At 37.3% G+C, this 23844-nt stretch overlaps 1 long non-coding RNA gene across 4 annotated transcripts in view; it reads right to left on the bottom strand.

Moving 5' to 3' along the window:
• The window catches only part of LOC130244812 (uncharacterized), a 68935-nt gene that overhangs the window by 31652 nt on the left and 13439 nt on the right, over window positions 1-23844 (bottom strand). The gene's annotated exons all lie outside the window — the stretch shown is intronic.

Raw genomic sequence — 23844 nt, 5'->3', positions numbered from 1 at the left:
TATTTATATTTATATTTATATATATATATATATATATATATATATATATATATATATATATATATATATATATATATTTAAAGGAATATAATGATTAATAGAAGTGATGAAAAAGACCAAAATGAGAAAGGTATGATGAAATTTCAATCAATGGCTGTTTGCAATACTATGTATATTTTGGGTCTTATGTTATAAAACGTAAATGTACAACTGGAATCAAACATATATCAAAGATGCCAAAAGGATGGAATACGTCTCATGTAAAAAGAAGAAATAAGTAAAAAAAGAAATAAGTTGAAGTAATAAACGAATGGTGTGTGTAATAATGGGGTGGGGAAAATAATAAGCTTGTGCTTCATCCCGCTCTATTTCGACCATGTTGAAATGTGTTTTGTTTAAAGAATTGTTTTGTGTATGATTTTTCTGTTCGAAATAAATAAATGAAATCAAACCAATCAAATCAAAATTAGTTTTAAAATAAAATTTTTGGGGGGTTTGTTCATTTTTGACCCCAATTTGTATGCATTATACTCATCAACCATTATTGCACCACACTTTTACATCCTAATCTAATGTACTGTATTTTTGATTTATTGCCATGTCAGCAACCAAGGCTATTTTCATGGCAAGAACATTTCAATATTAAATTATTTTTAAATAAACAATTAAGAACAACAAACAAATGAATACACAAGTTAAATAAGATGTTTAGTGTTACTATATAATAAGAATTCTAAAATCTTTTCTGGTGTCACTTTGTTAAAAATGTCCTTAAGAGAGTTCATTTCATAAAAAAGTCTTCTAGAATCATTAAAAGCAGGACAGTCCAGTAAAATGTGTTTTACAGTAAGGTGAGACATCCCAATCTAAAAGCACACAGGCAGCTGCTGCAATATTTACAGTAGCCAAATATGGATTACAATATCTATAAAAGGGCGAGTCTAAAACCTAACTCTAAGAGTGGGCGTATGAATTAAGGTGAAATCCTAGCGTAATGTTTTACACCTAAAATATAGAAAATCAAAAATAGGTGGGAGGATGATGAAAATGGGGCAAGAAGGTGAAGGAATGATTGTCTGGGTTTTTTGTTTCAGACTATTTTTGTCTTGTAGTAAGGTCGAGTTTCTCTTTCTGCTAAAAAGAGTCTTGCTGCCTGTGGTGAAAGATGCACGTGGGGGAAATTAGTGTGCTGTATTCAAATGCTGCAGAGATGTGGGTTACACTCTTGGCTGTTGCCCATCAGATGGGGAGGGTCCCTACTCATTCTCAGGAAGGAGTGAGTAACGCACCGCTATCTTCAGCATAAACCCCACGCTAAAATGGTCACTCAAGTGAAGAAAAACATGATTGACAAACTCTAAAACCAGAGAAGAGCTGGACAAATCGATCTTCAGCAATCAAATGTAACCAATACTGTATGTCCATATAATATCCCACTGGGAAGAAAGTGTGCACTTTATCACCTGCTTGTAACCTATTAACTGGACAACTTGAGGTCAACAACTGCATATCACAGATTAGCATGTACTGCATTCATTTAATAATTAATAACTATACCTAGTATTCGTTGTTTTTGCCATTATTATAATGTTTTAAGGCTCTCAATACATCATGAAGTCATTCATCTCTAGAGTATAAAACAATGTATTTTTAAAATTATAATGATTATTTCCAAACAGGTTTCCCTAACACTAATAAACACCACTTGTTAGATCAAGTCATTTTTCAAACAAAGTGTTTACACTAGGGCTGAACAATATATCGTTTGAGCATCAATACTGCAATGTGTGTAACCGCAATAGTCACATCGCAGGATGAAATAATTTATTAAAAGATACTACTGAATATTATTTTAATTAATTATACAACAATAATTATGCTATTTAACATTTGCTTGTTCAATTTCTGTACTTGAATACTGTTAGACTTTCCAGAAAACCATAAAGTGCTGTTTATTTATTTATTTTTGCTTGTCATTTATTAAAATTTAAGCAGATGCACTGCACAGAAAAAGACTTGATCTAAATTAATGAAATATTTCCAAACAGATATTGTATTCATATCACAATATATAATCGCAGCAAACAAAATGCAATGTCAGATTTTTTCAATATCGTGCAGCCCTAGTTTACACTTTTTATAAGTCAATTAGTTTCACTTCTAAATTTAATTCAATAACCCTTGAATTTTTATTCCTTACACCATTGACAAGTATAATCACAAAGGACATTCAGACCATAGATCACACCGGATAATCAGATGGCATCTAATACTACAGAACAGCTTCAGTCTTTACATCCACACAGAATCAGCATTTCAAAAAGGCAAATTAATGGTATAGTTCAAATATGACTACTGATGTCTGCAGTTCTGACCAAAATAGAGTCAATCATATTTTGAAAATCACTAGAATCACATACACATACTATACACATTAATTTGTTCACCTTATTCAAAAGGTAGTGTATTCAGTGCATTTTCAATAAGCGACAGCAGTATATTCATTTGCACAAAACATGCCATCATCATACAGATTCAAATAATTCAACATGAATGATAATAAAATGTTAGACAACGCTTGCATTCAAATTTCACACACAGGTGCATATCTAATAATTAATGAGACTCGTCGTTTAGTGTTCTCTAGGAAAAAGTAGTGACACTGATCAGTCCTGCTGGAGGAACCTGAGCCTCACTGGAAGTCACACGAGAAACTTTTGCTTTCTTCCATACCATACGTCAGTTTAGGCTTTAACCTCTGATGTCTCCTTTGAGGTTTCGTGACCGATTTAAAAAGGTAAGAGACCTGCTGCGATTAAAGGAGCAGAAACCAGAAAAGAGGAACCAGAAAAAAGCAAAAATCCCCTTATGCGTCAAACCCCCGGAAAGGAACATTCAGACTCTGCACACATTTGAATACATGACTCTAATCATATCTGTTACCTATGCATCTAGAACTACTCTTTCAGGGTGCTACTGACCTGCACATCAGAACCAAGTTTTTCACTCAAAATGAGGAACAAAGCAAGCCATGATTCACAATCTGCCTAAATTGTTGAAAATGACTAACTAGGATGTCATGATTAATGTTTTATCATAGCAGAGGCTAGACAGCAGAAGGGAAGAGTGTAAATGAAAAAGAGGACATCCCTATAATAAACATTTAAAAATATCTCAGGTTCCTGTAGGTTATCGTCAATATTATAACAGACAGTTTGGGTGTTCAATTTTCCAATCTGATGTAGAGTTTAAAGATATTAATTATAACAGCAGTGTAATATTTCACTGGTAATAACATAATTCTTACGTTTTCCTTCGGCTTAGTCCCTTTATAAATCAGGGGTCGCCACAGCGGAATAAACCGCCAACTTATGCAGCACATGTTTTACACAGCGGATGCACTTCCAGCTGCAACCCAGCACTGGGAAATGGTAAAAACATAATACTATATAATATTAGTGTTAGGGAAGTATGATTTTTTTAATGAATATGATTCAATCTTGTGTGCAAAGGTTGCATTGAATTTTATAAAACACAATAAAAGATTGTGTACATATTCAAATAAAATACTTTCTACAAATGTTATATAGTTCAAAGAAAATGTGATGGCTGGGCCAGATTTTCAGCAGTTATTACTCCAGTTGGAGATGTTTTTTTCCATGTCTTTTTTTGACAAATATAATTGAAAAAAATATTTTAAATGACACAAGTCATTAATTAATGCACCACTACTGGTTAAAACCAAAAAATAATTTTTTAATAAATAAATATAAGCTCCTATAGGATGCTAGCTAGGAAAGTGTTATGCAGGTAAACATAGCACTCCTCTGACCTCAAAAGGTGCTCTAGCAACAGACACTGGAGGCCATGGTCTTGAGCCTCCTTGTTAAGAGCAACCAACTCCCATACAAAGAATCGCCGGTTTGATCCCAGCTCAGAGCAAGCTGGGTGTGGCATGACTGGTGGGTTACATGTGGGGGCTCGTCCAGGATTTGAACATGGGACTTCTTGCACCCGAAGTGAGAATCACACTAGACCAATAATAAATATATAAATAAACAAATAATAAATAAATAAAAACAGTTTTTAATGATTAACAGTTTAATTTAAGTATTAGTTAAATGTACAAACTGTACAATTTAATCTGAAAATAATTTTAACATTAAATTTTCGTTAACAGTGTACTGTATACCACAGAAGTACTGAATGAATTGGCCATTTAATACACGGTAAAGGCAAGAATTAGCCGAGTAACCTTATTGACTGAGAGCCAAAATAAAAATGTCCTCAAACATATTTCTGTTGAGGTGAGATGAGTTCACTGAAATGCATATATGATGTAGTATGTCTTTTGAAGAAAAGGCTTCAATAAAACACTCACAAAGGCCAACATCTATACCAAACTCCTACAATACAACAATCCCAAACAGAAAACCAAACTCAGTCTCACTGATGCATATTCCAACACGTATAACAAACGACCACTATCCCCATCCTTGAAGAGATCCTGTTTTTATATACATTTACATATGAAAGACACACACAATCCATTCTATTCCACGTCTCAATTCCTTCCACAACAGCAACATGTTCTTTTTCCGGTCTCTTCACTTCAGACAATGGCATGTAACAGCAAAAGGATAGAAGAGGAAGCATTAACCAGCCAAAACAAGTGAATCAGAGGAAATCCACAATGCCAACAGCACTGAGCGCATGTGAGTCAGGATGAGGAGTTCTTATTGGCACAGGAAAATATGAACGGGGTACATTGTAATAGGAGAATTATAAAAACAATGCAGTCAGTATAATATTAGGCAGCCGGTCAAGCAGTGAATTCTGCCAGTTAAATGTTTGTTTGTTTTTTGTAATAAACCATAATTCCCATATTTTATTAATATTTCCCCTTCCAACAAATTAGAGCCAGTAAAGCATGTGTTTGCCATCAGCAAGCAACATCTCTTTTTATAGATCTCACTACTAGTGAGTGAGTGATACGTCAAAGTTAGTGATTCATTCATAAACTCTAATGTTAACAGAGGAGGAAGAGGTGAAACAGTCATTCCAGTTTACTAGACTGTACACAAAAAAAAACCACAAACTGTTTTTGATGAGCCTGTAAACTTGAAACAGTTAATATGAAAATCAGTAGTAATGGGAAAAGTCAGTGAAGGGGAGATTTGCAATGCAAATGTTAACGGTCGAAGCGTCATTCTGCCTGTTTAAACTATGATAAGACATGCAGAAACTTGAATGCGTTTTTTTTTCCAAGCTTTCTGGGAAAGCAAATGATGCACATTATAGTACTACAACTAATTGGTCCATGAAGCGGAAACGTTAATAGGAGATCAAGGATTAACAGACACTAAGATGTATTACAAGCGTCACAGACCTATAGTTTTATGGTCTGGCTAATCATATTCATAAAGACACACACCCCAAAGTGTGAAATGAATGCGAGTTCTTAGAAGTGAAGTAGATGTAAATGTACAATTAGTCATATTGTAAATAGAATTATAACATTTAATCTTTTTAGCACTTAATTATTGCAACATAATGCTATAATTATGCAATATTGACTGAATATTTTTAAATCACAAATCAAAAACATACAATGTTTCTGTCAAGAGAAGAAAAATAATACTACAGTAAAAACCACTGTTTGCAATTATATTTTAAACCAAACTTTGTATTATCTGCAACTTTTAGTTTAATTTGAAGGTTTTTATTTGTTTTTTTTTTAACCAAAATAATTTTTTTTGCTCATCTAATTTTTAAAATTCATACAAGTCATAACAATTGTTTGAAATTTTAGAAATCACACTTTGCAGTTTTATTCGTTTTTTTTTTTTTTTACCTTTTTCCAGTTTTAATAATTTCAGCATTTCAAAAAATTAATAAATAAAAAAAAAAATTTAAAAATCAGAATCTTTTTTTTTTTTTTTAAACTTAAAACATTTCCAACAACCTAAACACCGCAAATCTGGCACATTTATGATGTTTCCTTTCCGCTATACAGCCTCCGAGAGTGAGATATCTGCACTGTGATGATGACTCAGTGTGAACTCAATGAACTTCTCCAACCCATGTTGGAAAAAACTTTGCCCCTCCTCCTCACCCAGCCCCTACACTGGCCCCACCCCCTATGCTGCTCGCCCCCTCCCTATCGCGCTCTCTCAGCTGACTCTGCTGTCTGTAATGGAGATGAATCTGACATCTTCCTGTCTGTGTGTACTCAGCTAACTCTCTCAGCTGAGCAGCACCTCCAGCTAATAGAAACAAATCTCCAAGAGCAACAGCGCTACAAAAACCAGCTTCGCTATCAGATCTATGGCAGGGGCAAAGCGGTTCCCATGGGCCTCAGCTTCAGGAAAACACATTTAAATGGTGGTACGCTGAGAGATAAAAGTAACACCACGGGGCAGAATGAACTTCAGGAATTTCTGCATTTAATTTGGTCCTTTATGAAAATAACACTACGCTTAGTATTTTAATGACAAAAGTATCACAAGAATATCTGTGGCCAAAGCTCTTTTAAGTTCACTGCTCTGTTCATCCAGACTATTTCTTACTTTTTTTTTCGTCTTCTTTTAAACATGCACATAATAATGCAGAAGAAAGATTAATCTAGAGTTTTTTAGGCTATCCATGATCAGTTAAAATATAATTAGGTAATTCTAAGAAGTTTGACAACAGACACTTTGATGGACTGCAAGAAAAAAATGCCACCTCATTGTCACCTCAAAAAAAAAAAAAACTGTTTACTGTTTGTTTACACACCTAATTCAAGCAAAGCTATGAAAGACCAGGAATGCCAGTTAGAAATAAGATGAAGAATCAAATTATTAATTTAATAATTGAAGCATAAAAATGTATATAAATACTCATCTCATTTTCATCCACTTTTCAGGGGCCGGGTCGTGGGGGCAGCAGTCTTAAGAGAGAACCCAAGACTTCCCTCTCCCCAGACGCTTCTTTTAGCTCCTCCGGGGGGATCCAGAGACATTCCCAGGTCAGCCAAGAGACATAGTCCCTCCACCGTGTCCTAGGTCTTCCCCGAGGCCTCCCCCCAGTGGGACATGCCAGGAACACCTACCTAGGTAGGCGTCCAGGAGGCATTTGAAACAGATGCTCGAGCCACCTCAGCTAACTTCACTCGATGTGGAAGAGTAGCGGCTCTACTGCGAGCTCCTCCCAGGTGACAGAGCTCCACACCCTATCTAGAAGGGTGTGCCCTGCCACTCTGCAAAGGAAACTCATTTCAGCCGCTTGTATCTGAGATCTTGTCCTTTCGGTCATGACCTAATGCTCAAGACCATAGGTGAGAGTAGGAACGTAGTTTGACTGGTAAATCAAGAGCTTTGCCTTTCGCCTCAGCTCCTTTACCACAATCAACCGGTACATCAACCACATTACTGCTGCACCAATCTGCCTGTCAATTTCACGTTCCATCCTTCCCTCACTCGTGAACAAAACCCTAAGATACTTGGACTCCTCCATCTAGGGTAAGGACTTTCCTCCAACCTGGAGATGGCAAACCACCCTTTTCCGGTGGAGCACCAAGGCCTCAGACTTGGAGGTGCTGATTCTCATCCCAGCCACATCACACTCTGCAGCTAACAGCCCCTGTGCATGCTGAAGGTCCATGTTCTATGAAGCCGACAGAACAACATCGTCTGCTAATAACAGATGAAATCCTGTGGTCCCCAAACCGGACCCCCTCCAGCCCAAGGCTGTGCTTTGAAATTCTGTCCATAAAAATTATGAACAGAATTGGTGTCAAAGAGCAGCCCTGACGGTGTCCAACATGCATTGGAAACAAGTCTGACTTATTTCCGGGAATGCAAACCAAACTCCTACTCTGGTTATACAGGGACAAAACAGCCCTTAACAGAGTACCTCTGACCCCATACTCCCAGAGCACCCTCTACAGAATGCCACGAGGGACACAGTTGAATGCCTTCTCCAAGTCCACAAAATGCATGTGGACTGGTTGGGCATACTCCCATGAACCCTTGAGCACCCTGGTGAGGGTATAGAGCTTGTCCAGTGTACCACGGCCTGGACAAAAACCACATTGCTCCTCCTGGATCCTAGGTTCAACCATTGGCCAAATCCTCCTCTCCAGTACCCTGGCATAGTCTTTCCCAGAGAGGCTGAGGAGTGTGATCCCCCCTATAGTTTAAGCACACCCTCCGGTCCCCCTTTTTAAAAATGGGAACCACCACCACAATTGCCCAGTCCAGAGGTACTGTCCCCGACTTCCTCGCGATGTTGTAGAGACATATCAGCCAAGACACCCCCACAATATCCAGAGACCTAAGATACTTCACAATTTAAATGAAAAAAAAATTGGATAAATGAATGGACATATTAAAACGTGTTTATTTAAATTGCGTTTTTAAATGTCATTATTTTTATTAGCATTTTAAAACATGAATTAAATAAACAGTTATAAAATTGTCTATTTGTATATTTAAAAGTTATTTTTAAATGCATGGTTTACTGCTTAATTAAATGACATTTAAAAACACAATTTAAATAAACGCATTTTAATATGTCTCTTTACTAGTCCATTATTTGTTCATTTAAATTGTGATTTATTTCTATACATTTTATTGCTTCAATGGGTTGCGCCAGGCATGCAAAAAAAAAAAAATAAATAAAACAATTTTTTTTTTAAATGAAGGATGCTGACGTTACACCGATCCGCTAGCTCCTGTTCCTCAAGTTCACTGCTATCAGAACAGGCCGTCAAGTCTAACGTCATGTACGAGGTCCTTATACGCAGGTCAACACGTAAATGGGGCACCGGAGCATGACGAAAACAGACCTCTGGACTACTGACCCAAACAATGATTAAATGTGTTGAACAAAACACTAAACAAAGAGGCATAACATGTTGAGAATTCAGATTTTTATCATTCTGAAATGTGCTGTGACTTAATGCAATTACCTTAAAGCAGAGTCATGTATTGTATAGTGTACTTCTCACACCCCGCTAGATTCAGTCTGTTTAGATTTGATGTTTACAATATACAGCTATGGGGAACAAATCTCTTGAAAATTCTAGTGCTGGAACCAGATGCCTTTTTTGTTTTATTATAACTGCTGAGGACATTTCTTCCCAATATAAAAGTGAAAAGGATGTCATTTCAAATTTCAGTTGAAAAGGTCAAGAGGCAAACAGTAATGCATTAACTAACATTTAAACCCTGATCATATTGAACCCTTACATATTGTCATAAAAGTGTGCGTATGATTCATTTCATATAAAAATATACAATTTTTTAAAAGGAGATTTGCCGCCAAACTCCACGCTGAAACATAGCCTTGATTAGGGGATGAGCAAATCTTACTTAAATGTACGAATGGGATCATTTAAATTAAGCCACTAATTCAAAACATTAAGTCCAGAGATGAGATTGAACATTTCTGATGCATTCAAATGCTGGTGCACAGACAAATATTTCTGCTGCAGACAAAAAACAAAAACAAACTCTCCCAACACAAGCTATTGTAAAAAAAAGTCAATCGCCTGATTCTTGACAATGCATTGTGAGTGCTCATGTAAATGTTTAGCACAATCCTTAAGCCATAATTCACTTCCTTAAGATTGATAAAGGATAACTTAAATAATGCGGCGTTTCAATGTTCACAATGTCCCATGACACAGACAATAACCCTATATGTTTCCTTGGCAAATATTTAAACATTCTTTCTTCCAGTGAGTGGCTCTATAGTGTGCAGGAAGGCAGGCTGGCGCCGGTGTGGAGAGGAAAGACCTGATCTGACAGAAGTCCACTGACATATCACTGCAGCTGAGCTACAAGCCCTGCAGCCACCCGCTGGCCTTTCACTCATGAAACATGATACATGCACACCACCACTTCACACACAAACACACCTCCAAAACCTAATTTCCTTATGCACAAGACATGTAGCACTGCTAACAAAATTCAGTTTAAATATAAATGTAATAAATGTAAATATAAATTAATTTTGTAAATAACCAAAATAATCAGACCGAATATTTTTTAAATCAAACTAAAATATCAATAAAAATAACAGACAAAAACATATTTTAATTATTAATGAAACAACAACCATTAATAAATTATATATTAATGAATTACTATCAAATAAATTGCATCAAAGAAATCCAAATAAAACATTAATGACAATCAAAATAATTGCAATTTTCCCTTTGCATCAGCCAACTGTGCATATAAGGTAGAGTTTTACTTAAGAGTCTTTGATTTAGTTCTGTTGATTTGGTAATTCTTAAAATTTGTGGCTTGATGTTCTTTATAAAAATGGACCCTTTTCACATTTCCGAAGTCATCAGTAGCGGAAATTATCACAGCTGGGTAAACTTAAGAGCACAGTGAATGAGAGGGTATAACAAATAATTGTTTTACAATCCTATTTGCTGAAATAATAAAAAGAAAAAGTTTTTATTTCCACTATCAAAAAAACAAAAACAAAAGAAATAGACCATGGTGCTTCAAAGAAATCAAAAGTAATAAATGTGACACTCAGCAACATTCTTACACTCTCGGAAATAAAGGTACAGGAGCTGTCACTGGGGCAGTACCTTTTGGAAAGGTTCATATTTGTACCTGAAGGGTCCATAATATTACCTCAAAGGTACTTTTTAGTTACATTTGGGTACTAATATGCACCTTTTAGGTACCACTGTGGACTATTTGGGTACAAATATGTATCCTTTAAAAAGGTACTGCTCCAGTGACAGCTCCTGTACCTTTATTTCCGAGAGTGTACCATTAATGCCCCAGTATACTTCCAACAACATCTAAAAAAAGAACTGAAACCAAAATTTCGAACAAAATCTGGCCAAAACGAAGCTAATCAAAAAAAAAAAGAACTACTTATGGAGTTCATTTTGGTCCTAAACACCTTTGAGCTACCACTGGTCCATCCATCCACAGTTTCTCTTTCTGCTGCATTGCAAAGTCTAAGCTTGGTGAACTCTGACCTGCGAAATCGCATCAAGTGACTGCGTGAGACCAATTGAAGACAAAAACATGACCTGGTGTAATTTAAAATATGGACCAAACGCTCGCTTTTTTAATGTCTAATCATCTTGTTTAATCCCGTCTGGGTCTGTGTGATTTGGTGAAATTATCTAATTGCGATATTTTTGGCAGATATTGTGATTTGATTTGTGATTTAATCTTGTAGTCAAACTTCATTCGCCACAGCAGAATGAACCGCCAACTTATCCTGCACGTTTTATGTAGCGGATGCCCTTCCAGCTGCAACCGAGCTCTGGAAAACATCCATACACACTCATTCACACACATACACTGTGGGGGAAACCGGAGCACCCGGAGGATGTAAACTCCACACAGAAACGCCAACTGACCCAGCCGAGGCTCGAAACCAGCAACCTTCTTGCTGTGAGGCAACAGCTCTTCCTACTGCGCCACTGCGTCGCCACAAGCCATGTCAATTTAATGTAAATAAATGCATATAAACATCAATGAATGACTAATTTTCCTTAATATAATTTTACTTCCTTAATTTTTTTACTTTTCCATCCAAGCTTCATCTTTCTGCATTTAAATTCAGGAACTGAAACAATAGTCAATATAATTCTGAATGGTGCTGCTGATAACATCTGATACTATGATGTTTTCAAAAAACGTGCATGTATCGTAAGTGTTAGAGAGCTCGTATAAATAGCATCTGTGTGCGTGTGAGGGCTTGTATGAATAGCCTCTGTGTGCGGGTTAGCGAAAGAACAGAGAGAGCAGAAGTACAACGGAGAGTTTATATAAACAGAGTGGATGTGTGCTGGCTCCTGGATACTAATATTCATCTTAGCTGGCTTTAGCGGAGAAAGAACGCTCAAACCTTCCTGTATACAATCACATCTCTGTTCCACCATGTCTCACAAATCCACACAGACGTCTTTTCAAGAAATGATAGAGGAAAAAGTCCTCTACAAACAGGGCAGAGTGGAAGGAAACTCAATTACCCACGTACTTCCCCACGCTAAACCTTGACTCGCTCTGTATATGTTATATTTGTGTTTTTGCACTAAATAGACTAGAACAGTGCGTCTATTGGGATTTATCTGAAGAAATCAACCAGATCTGAGGAATCGGAGATGAAGTCACCAAAATTAGTCTTTAAACTCAAATTGAGAAGCCAGTTAAAGACATTTATTGCATGGTTATGCAAATTTATGTTAATAAAGAGGTTAATAAATAAAAACAAATATTTCTTAAGCAGGAACACTGGAGATGCAGACCCTTCCCTCTGTTTATGTCTCTACAGTAGTGATAGATCTAACAGATCTTAAATAGTTCCAATACAGAGGGCTCCAAGCCAACATTTTATCCAGAGGGTGGCAATAACAACTAATTTGCCTGCATATGTAATATTAGGAATATTAGAATTTAAGATTTAACTTTTGACACTAGCTCTAGAGCTGTAAATTTATTTTCATTGCAAAAAACATCTGTAAAAATTGCAACAACCAAACTGTATAACAAGCTCCCGATGTTAAAGGATATGTTCTGACTATGATTTGATATGAAAATCATTTAGTAAACAGACATTTAATACGAATACATAATTAACATGACTTCAGGTATAATAAATTAGTCCTTTAATATAGTTAAAACATTAGTAGCATTCCATATTTCTGCCAATGGTTTTCATTAGTCTTACTGTACCCAAAACCAAATCCTTCTCGCAAAATGCAACCATTTCCCTGGAGTCCGGCTCTGATTAAATACTTGAGGTTTATCATAGTGATTCCAGTTTATTAAACTCCCAGTTACATACGCAAAGTGAGCAAAAACTTCCTAGGAAAACACTGGTATTAGAGTCATATTGATAATAATGCATTTGTGCCCAAAGCCTGTTCTACTAATTTGGAAAATATGAAATCCTACTACAGTTGTCTACTCAAGAGCCTATTTCCATCATGACTACTGTGACACTACAGATTCAATAGCCATTAAATATTACATAGTTAACACCTCTGTAAAATTGACTACACAGAGAAGCGTAAAAATACTATTGTTTTCTGCAGAAGAGCTTCATATATATTTTGGTTCATAATTTGTAGAACTGCTCATAACTCTGTACTGCCAATGACTATTGGCCTTATTCTTTAATGTGGATGTGCTCGTTTTTGCGATTGTTTTAGAACTTCCGACTCAGCTGCCTACGGGAGAAATGACTAGGATTAATAAACGGCAAAAAACGGTCAAACTACTTGCTCTAAACAAGTGTGTTCATGACAATACAGATAAAGCAGAATAGTACAATAAGAAAATATCAGTTTGTAACATCAAGCAGCATAACGAGCTGTTTTTAATGTCTAAAATGAATGGAAGTGAATGAGACTGAAAGTCTCGAGCCAAAAAGATTCAAATAGCTGCACCCGCTCGTAAGCGAAGAATAAGGTGAATAGATAAATCCAAAAGTATAGATTAGCTTGTTTTGTTATGACAAGCTCTGTTGATCAGTGACTACTGTGTGCCTGCATTGATTTTGACAGGAGAAATGACATCACATCCCATATTGTGTCCTTCCTTCAGTCTTTGCTCCCGGTAGTGTGTCTATTCTTCCAGTGTTTGTAATGGAATTCTCTGATTACCATTGAAACTGCCATGAAGATTGGTGTCCATGAAGATTGGAGAATCTTTGTGCATGTGCAGTAGCTGGCAGTAGCTGAAAATGGCAGTTATTAAACATAAATAAATAGTGCTTAAGCAACTATAATGGTACAGGTCCCTCCAGATTTTGTTGCTGCTTTAAAACGTAATTTAAATTGGGAGTTCAGTGAGTAGTTTGAGATTTCAGCATTCCCTATTCATTCAGATGTAAGTTTGATCTTGGATTAACTGCCCGGAGGCGTTATTTGAGGCAAATACGGCCAACGAGTGAATGGACTTTCCTTGAAAGGGACATTGGTAGTGTATAAAGTGCTACATAAGCAAAGATGACTTCACCTTTTTGGTCATTTTTAAATGTGCACACTCCCCAAAACCAGTGCAGGGAATGTCTTACAAAGCTTCAGTTTAGCTCACAGTAAGCAGAGGGAGCGCAACATGACACAAATGATATTAGCTTCCACACAAATCATCAGAATTAACTGGTGACTAGAGAAATCAAATGTCAAGAAGCATGTGACAAGACATCTAATGGGGTATGACCAGGAATACAAGTAACATAAGACTAGAAATCTAAGTAACATGACCGAGAACCCGAATGAACCATGAACTCCTTTCCCACCGTGACAGAAGCGTCCAGAGCACACAGCCGTCCAGCAAAGCTGAGGGGTCAACACAAGTCACCACAGCTGTGCTTCATAAATTAAACCTTGACGGACTGCCGGCACACAACAGGTGCCCTGTCGGCCCCAAGGGGTGTTGGGACGGTGCAGCTCTTCACTTTGGTCTTGGTTACTCGCATGCTGAGCTACAAACAACAAAATTAGCCCTTAAGCAATTGACCACCTCTTCTATTGGCTGGAGCAGATGGCACATCCTTCAGTCACGCCCCTCGGCACAAGACGAGAGTGTCATGATCTTTCCAGCCTGTCAGACCTCTGTGACCCCCTGCAGGAAAGTCACCAGTTACAGATGCCTACCCCTTTATCAGAGCTCAAATCTTTGAACTCCCACTCATCGTTCCACTGCAGTCTAAAGTGATGAGTAAGATGAGATGAGTAATGGAAAAATAGATTGTTGACGGGAATTATCGAAATATCGTAAATGTCAATATCGCGATGTATTTTTTTTTTTTGGTTTGCGATAAATGATCGATGAGGCTGTCACTAGCACACCCTCTGAATGCGACTTCTCAGCATGTCAGGCAATGTAGTTACATGTCAACGCACATCTCTGAAAGCAAAGCAGAATGGACATGCTGGTTTTCTTGTCCAAAAATCTCTACTTATTTTAGTATGGATGCTGAAATTTGGTTTGACCAAGCAGTCAAGCCATGTTAAGTAGGTAACTCCACTCTGTTTCAAGTGTTCATGTTTACCTGTTAGTTCTTGAGTTTTGTCAGATAGATATAACTATACCAGTGAAGCAAAGGATTGGTGATATTTTTATATATTTTTTCAAGAGTTCACACTTAGCCAATGATTCATCAAAAGCTTGTTTGGCATGCTGTCCCGGGAGAGAGCCCCGAGCTCAAGGGATCCTCAAGCCCGGGGCTTCCTCCCGTTTGCAGAGCGAGAGGGGAGCCTGAGCTCGGTGGATCTCAGAACTCCCCGTCTGCAGTAGCTAAGGGAACACGTGAGGAAAAAGGGGGGCTAGACAAATGCTTGATTGTTATGCATGATGTATATATTTGGATGGTGGGAGGAAACCGGAGAACCCGGGGGAAACCCACGCGGACATGGGGAGAATATACGAACTCCTCACAGAAACACCTACCGACCTGGCAGGACCAGGGCTGGCAGTGTTCTTGCTGTGGGGCTAACAGTGCTAACCACTGGGCCTCCGTGGCGCCCAATCTATAATGAAGGAGGAGAATGGGGAGGAAGGGGGGTTTCTTCCAAACGAAGATACAGTGGACTGAAGACTGTGGTTATTTATAGTAGCTTATGGCTCATATGATTGGATGATACTGATTAGCTTAATACGTGACCAGCTGTGATAAATCATAAGCACGTGATCCTCTCGAAATTAGTTTATGAATAAACCCCACTTATTTTAGCTTGTTTACATCGTTAAAATATATAATTTGCTTCTGCAACATGGCTGTTCGCTTTCAGAAGTTGTAGTGCTGCTAAAATGTTGGTTAAAATGATTTTATAAATCACATGTCACATATTGCATTTTTCTTTAATATATCACAGCTCCGATTGTTGAGTTAGTAAAAATAATGCACATCAAGTATTTTCTTTAGATTAAGTACTGTGAGCATTAGTTTTCAAAAAAAAAAAAATGCAAGCATTCACCTACAGTGCTCTCAAGTACTTTCCACCATTTATAAAGACAAAACAGCTCCATCATTGATGAAAAATTCTGACAATCCATGATTCTACTTTTATACAGTTTAGGTAACACTGTTACAGATCTTCTTAAATAGTGAATCAAATAGGATAGATGCTTGATTATGCATAGGCATGCCGTGCGATGACCAAATATTAAACATGAAAATAAATAATGTAACAGCGAAAATGTAAACACACAAAGACGCAACTAGTTTTACAACAAAACGTGATATTCTTAGCTTATACCTCAGATTTCCTTTTAAAAATCAGACTGCAAACAAAAGTTTAGCAATAGATCCTGAAAATTAGTTTGAATTGATGAATGAGTGAATGGGATGGCTAGATGTTTATCGCATAGTTATTTTGTGTCATTTACTAGGGGTGTCAAAATTAATTGCTTCGTTGGTGCACCGCGATGCAGATGCAAATAATTTAGTATCAGTTCAGTAATAAATCCTAACTGGTTGTAATTTACTGACGACATTTATCTCATATGCGCTATGTCGCTGTAGAATAATATGGCGAGGGAGTAATTAAAACGCAGAAACTCTGGACAATTCACTGCGTGTGTTTGCTGGACAGTCATTCACTGACACTGAAGTTATAGCAGAAGCCCCTATTTCACTGCTGTGGAGAAAATGAAAGTAAACCCCGTTTCTCTCTCACTCACTCAATGTGGCCCGTTTGACCTGCTGCCACGATGTTTCCTCTCCTCTTGGCTGTTATACTGATACTTGTGGATCCAGACACGAGCGTGTCTGCAGAACGAGTTTTCTCTACCATGTCTATCATGGATCAGCTGTGATTGCCACGTTCGTTTATCAGTGTCACTTATCGATGAACAGCACCATAGCGTTAGAGCCAATCACAGCCCTTTCTGTTGAGCGCATGACCAATCAACAGCGTTTAACAACTCGCTCGACAATGCTTAAAAAGCAAGCGGAAACACTGATGCAGAGTGTTTTCTTTGAGCACATAAAATTAAAAGGTATAGATCATATATCTGACTGCTTGTATTATAGGACAAGATTGTAATACAAATACATATAAAATGTTATAAATATAAAAAATACATTTCAATCAAAGAATTCTTACGCTGTGAAGCAAAATATAAAATTGTGTATGGAAAGCATCGTCAATGTACCACGATATTGAATTGAACCAAGTCGATGGCATGGTAATCGTAAATAAACCGTGAGACCAGTGTAGGCTCACACCCCTATCATTTACGTTCTTGGTTTTTGCTGTTGTAGGCAGTAATGCCCTTTAGAATATATATATATATATATATATATATATATATATATATATATATATATATATATATATATATATATATATATATATATATATATATATATATATATATATATATATATATATATATATATAAACAGAAGATATACAACTAATGTGGTTAAAATTGCAAGTTGCACAATTACAGAAAAAAAAAGAATGAAATTATTGGGTAAAAGCTCCTGCTGCATCATCACTCCCACACTGACTGGACAGAGCAGAACAGAGTTCCTGACATACCTCGCAGAACCCAGTACACTTACTCAGTCCAGACTGACCTCACTAACCACTGCAGAAGAATCCTACATCAACAGTCAACCATCCTTCAGAGGCCACTGGGTTTTAAAGGTAAATTTTATCCAAGTTCTTCCATAATTACTCAGCTGTAAAGCCAGTCGTGCTATTACACAATCCTAAGCCTTCGCTTCTGAAGTGGGTTTGGTCATAAACACAGGGTTACGGTTTTGGCAGCCAAGTCAGTGCATTGTTCATTCCAGGCTGTTTACGGTAAACGTGTGTTAAGCCGCACTGGCACGAGTCCTTCTAGGTTGGGACCTGACATAGTTGGGAATTTTTTCACCATGACTAAAAAATATCAAAGTCCTTGATTGTTTAAGCGTCTTCATTTGGTGGAGACACAAAATATCTACTTATAAATTTTGAAGGTTTACAATTTTTTCCTTCACATATCTTCATTCCTCTCCCTCACTCTCTCTCTCTCCTTGGCATCTCTGGGGTTCTCCAGGAAGCAGGCCAAGAATGAAAATGCTATTGTTTAAAGAAATAGGTATTAAAGTTTTTTTTTTTTTTTTTTCTAAGAAAGGGGAGGGCAGAACCAGTCAGCTTCGTCCTGGCCGAGTCATTTTAATGGCATCATTCTGACCAGAATCAGTGTGTGAGCTAGACTAGATGATATCTGGTCACTGAGCAGGATAGCCAATTCCTGGACTGGATTGAGAACAGGAGTATTTTAAGAGATCTGGCAGCTTACGTGTGTACATTACAGACTGCAGATCTAAAATAGGAACCGCTCGCCTCTCAACTCTGTCCTAGTTTGGTCTTTTTGGTTTTTGCCACATGCTAAGAAGAGTATGAACAAGCATTTGTCCTGCTTTAGATCTTCCACTTGTAATATGACTGCAGCAAGTGGCTTCATAAGGTGTAAGCGAATCCTCTTATACTTCTTTGGTCTCCAACTGCAGCTCTTTAAATACACACCGTGACTCAGCAAAAGAGAGGGAACATGAGTGAGCAGATCAGTAAATCACTGTGTCATGGTGGAAAAGAATAACTGAGTGAGCGGGAGAATGACAGCTCATTCATAATTAACAAAAAACAAGAAAAAGAACTGGGCTGGATTTACACTTTGCAGACAAAAATCCAACAACAAAAACACAAATCTATTTGTAGGCATTTCAAAGAACCTCTCAGGAGAGCTGTAAGTATAGAAAAGGGCACTGCCATAAAACTATTGAAAGTCCCTTTTTTTTCTGGTTGTAGGGTGTTTCTATTTCGTTGGCCTCATGTGGCTATTTTAAGCACTAACTGGTTTCAATTAGATTATATAACATAGCAAGACTGCTGTGCAGGACATACGGGGGGACTTTTTTGAACAAGCCAATTTTGACAAAGCCAAATGGAGCTGTGGGTTCAGCCATGACTATGATGGTTAAATCACGACAAACACCCAGTTACTGAAATAACACATGCTCAATACCTCTTGACATTCTTTCCTGTTATTTAACTAAATCAAAGTCATAACTCTATTATGTTTTGGGTGGCCGGCTGTCACAGTCATAAAGACCCTCTAAAAATGCAGAGTTTACTGGAAGCACAGTGGAGTGAGGCCAAACTGTAAGATCCTTCTCTTTCCTAACAATGGGCCAATATTGTGTGAGGCCTGATGATCAGGCTTTCCACCCACAAAAAAAAAAAAAAACGATGTACGGGGGAAAAAACATGCAACATGGTGAGAGCAGCCTGTTATTTCCATTTATCTCAGTATGTGAAATTTAACTACATTGAATCTGACATTTCAAAAATAAAGACCCATAAATATGATGATAAAACACATTGAAGGACCTCCTTAAAATATAAATGCACCTATTATATGAAAAACTCAGACTAGACAATGTCTTCAATGCAATGGAAGCTTACCAAGGTTGTGGACTAATGTCACTTTCTCACTAAGGCCCATAGTTTTGCTTCAGAAGCAGAAACCTAATGACAGAAACTAAGGTTGCACGATACTGAAATCTGACACAATATCTGATACAAATCAATATGAAAGTTTTAAAAAAGCCCATTTCCTGCTAACATTTGAGCGCTATTGAGCACATTCTTAAACAGCGCTGATTTGCCATGTTGTTCACATGCTCAACAGAAATGACTGTGATTGGCCGTGAAGATCATCAGTTCACAGAACACACCGCTGTTTACTGAGTGCAAACACAGATACAGGGACACTGGTGCGTATTAAAGCTGCGATTCATCAGCAGATCTCTTGTATGTCAGCTTATAGACAAACCAGCTGATCAACGTGACTTTGAAACACTCCAGTGTCCCTGTATCTGGATGTGGATACACTCGGTAAACAGCGGTGAGTTCGGTGAATTGATGAACTTCACGGCCAATCACAGTCATTTCTGCTGAGCATGTGAACCCAATTGCAAATCAGCTGTGTGTAAGAATGCACCCAGTAGTAGGCATGAGCCGTTTTCATGGTGTACCGCAGTTTGGAAAATTTATTTTAAAAAGTATATATTTTAGAGCAGTAATCATGATACCGTGAAACCGTAATATTTTTATCAGAATCTTATACCAGCCCACGCCTACTCAGTAGCACTCAAATGTTTGCGGGAAATGGACGTTTTTAAAACTTAAGTATCGTTTGGTACCGAATTCCAGTATCATGGCAACTCTAACAGAAACAAAGCACTGCACTGAAGAAAAATCAACAACTGGAGCATGTATGTGATAAGGGTTTCATAACATGCTAATTAAACAGCAAAAGCAGTACTAAATAACCTATGACAGACAGCTTGTAGTGCTATCAGATATCGCTGAAAATGAATACCACAGACAAAAGCAACAGGTAAATGCTGCGAACATAAGCTTTCTGTATGTGTATGTCTCATCACACCTTAGAATACGGTGTCTAGGCATGGGCTGGTTTAAGATTCTGACGGTATTATAACCTTGGATATAAAAATATCACGGTTTCACGATATTGTGATTACTGCTATAAAATATGCTCTTTTTAAATGTCTGGATAAAAATAAATAAATAAATTTCCCTTTGAAGACAATATAATTGATTTTGAGAAACATTTAAAATGTTTTGGAGCAGTAAACATGTCAGACTAAATAATTAAAATGAATTATTCACTTCTGCTGTCTTTATTAGTTTCAAAAACACTGATTTCATTACAATTTAAAGCAGCATTTTTGAAGATCTTTTCTGCTGGGCAGAATAAAAGTGTGCTTACTCAACTGGCTTGTAAGGCAGTCACACATTTGCCCTGGGCGGGGTAAATTAACAAATACATATACATATTCCATATTGCAGCCTATTGCGATTAACTCATCGCAATGTTTCAAATTGCGATTCGATTAATCGCACAGCCCTAACTGTAACTCTGTCAGTGTCTGAAATGCAATGCACTCACTCAATCAGCATAGATTTCCTATTGTGCTGGTTTAGACCCCGCTAGGTGCTAATTTAGGTCTCCCAAATAAAGTTCCAAGAACTAAAAATCACTACCAATTTCTGCAGGCAAACACACCAAAAGGTGAACACATCTACAGTCTTAGTTCTAGGAATTGTAAAAAAAAAAATAAATAAATAAATAAATTTTTAAAAAGCATTACCAATGTATTATCAATTCCCACTGGTAGTAATCTTGTTTGCCTGTATGTTTTCTTTGTATTTTTGACTTCCGAGGTTCTGATAGACTTGTGTTTTAAGAATAACCAAGAACCATGGTTTCAGCAAAAAAAGTCACCCCTATCTGATGGCCTCCGGGTGATTGAATGAATTGCAGATTTTAATTTTGGGGAACTACCACTAAAAGAAAAAAAATCTAGCTGAATAATGCATGAACCAGAAGTTACAAAACATAGCAATAAGCACAATATTTGGACTTTGTTTCCATTTTATCTGCTAATGAGTAATACAACATGAACTTTCACTGTTCTCAATGACTTCTAAGAAGAGTTTTTAGTAGTGGAGCTGGAATTACATCTAGGGATTAGCTTAGAAGATCTGAGCTGATTTCATCATTTTCTTTTAAATATCTGCTTTTTTTAAGGAACCTAGTCAGAGGAGTCTCCATGGACTCTTGGTGTATTTTAATGCACAAACATCTCCCTCAACTTTAACATAAATGCAGAAAGCTTGGTGATGGCCAAGACAGCAGCAATATCAGTTCTAAGGATAATTGGATGAATTCAAAGCCAAATATTTCACAAGGACATGGAGGTCTATGACACGTGGCTGAAACAAGACTCCCAAAAGCATAAAAAAAAAAAGTTTGATTCCAAGAACGCTCAAGGAAGAAATCCTCAAGTCTGCATTCCAAGAAACATCTGCATAGGACAGCTGAGGCAGTCAGCCTGTGAAAATGTACATGGAATGAAGGACAGATTCATCATGCACAAAGATGTGAGCTCAACATGAAACAGATTCCGCACCTGCAATAGATGACTCCAAATAAGTTCCCTCTTCACTGGAAAAGCCAAAGTCATCTCAGCTGTTTGAGAATGACGCCTGCTGTATTAAAATCATAACACATGCAAAATGCTTTCTTAATCATTTTTGAAGCACTTTAACTCATCCTTTTAGATTGACTCATATGCAGACTAATTGAACAACAGAAAAGACTTGCATCAGTCAAGTTGAATCAGTCCTCAAGGCATAGCAATGAACAGTGCTCCTACCTCCTGTTCAAGCCACAAAATTAAAAAAAAATACACCATAAATACACCATGCTTTCAGGTGCTTGCTCAGAAGGACCCAACTCCACCTATTAGAATTAGTAACCCAAGATAATCTGATTTCACAGCAAACACAGAATACCTACTTACAGAACTATTAAATTCATAATTATGTTTACACTACCTGACAAAAGTCTTGTCGTCCATCCAAGTTTCTAGTTGATCATTTGGTATCAGGAGTGGCTTATATGAAAGGCAAGATTACACTTAATTCACCAGAAGAAAATACAATCATGCCTTGATTTTGAATAATTTAATTGGGACAGTAAGGTCTGACATTGCTTAGACAAAAGTCTTGTCAATTAACTCTGCTATGACTCAAATAACATTAATAAAGTCATCTGGAATGGCAAAGAAAGCGTTCTTGCAGGACTCAAGATTCTTTGGATTTATCTTCAATGGCTCCTCCATCTTACCCCAGACATGCTCAATAATGTTCATTTCTGGTGACTGGGCGGGCCAATCCTGGAGCACCCTGACCTTCTCTGCTTGCAGGATCTTTGATCTGGAGGCTGAATTATGACAAGCAGCACCATCCTGGTAAAGAATTTGCCCTCTCCTGTGGTTTGTAAAGTAATGGGAAGCACAAATGTCTTGATACCTCAGGCTTTTGATGTTGCTATCAACTCTGCAGATCTCTTGCATGACCATATACTGCAGTGTTTCCCAACCCTGTTCCTGGAGTCACACCAACAGTACATATTTTGTATGTCTCCCTTATCGGACCCATTCGTGTCAGGTTTTGGGGTCTTTTCTAATGTTCTGCTGATTTGATTCAGGTGTATTTGATTAGGGAGAGGCTGAAAATGTGTACGGTTGGTGTGCCTTCAGGAACAGGGTTGGGAAACACTGATATACTGAATGTAACCCCAAACCATGGCTTTTCCTTCACCAAACCTGACTGATTTCTGTGAGAATCATGGGTCCATGCTGGTTCCAATAGGTCTTCTGCAGTATTTGTGATGATTGGGATGCAGTTCAACAGATGATTCATTGGAAAAATCTTTGTTCTGCTACTTCTGACGACAAGACTTTTGTCAGGTAGTGTACATATATGGCTCTAATGGTATTGGCTGATTTATTGGTATTAGTTGACAGTGAATTCTTTCTTTTTTATGACTTTAAGACTTGAGTTCCTTCTTCAGCCATCCAACACATAAGGGTGTAGCAAAATATAGGAATGTAGCAATATATTTAAAGTCATGAAAGGTTGCAACAGATAATATCTTTTGTATTGAGAAATATGAGAGATTATCGAAAAAAAAAATGATTTGGTTTGGTTCATTTTGTGTTCTAGACGAAGCCAGATCAAAATGTAAGACCTAAAATTGACTCTAGTAAAACCTGCAGTAGACAATTGTAACTTTGCTCAATCATGTTTGTGATTTCATTTCAATTAATCGCCCAGAGCTATTTGAACATTACTTTGAAGAAACACAGCATATGCAAACTGTAATTCAATAGCCAGATGATATCAAATATAGATTTTTTTCAAACATGACTTCTAAGGCAGCTTACTCTTTATCGTACTAGTGCATTATTCAAAAATAATGCAAATTTCAT

Source organism: Danio aesculapii, chromosome 2, assembly GCF_903798145.1.
Source record: "Danio aesculapii chromosome 2, fDanAes4.1, whole genome shotgun sequence".
NCBI lineage: Eukaryota > Metazoa > Chordata > Actinopteri > Cypriniformes > Danionidae > Danio > Danio aesculapii.
This window is presented reverse-complemented; position numbering and strand designations above follow the sequence as displayed.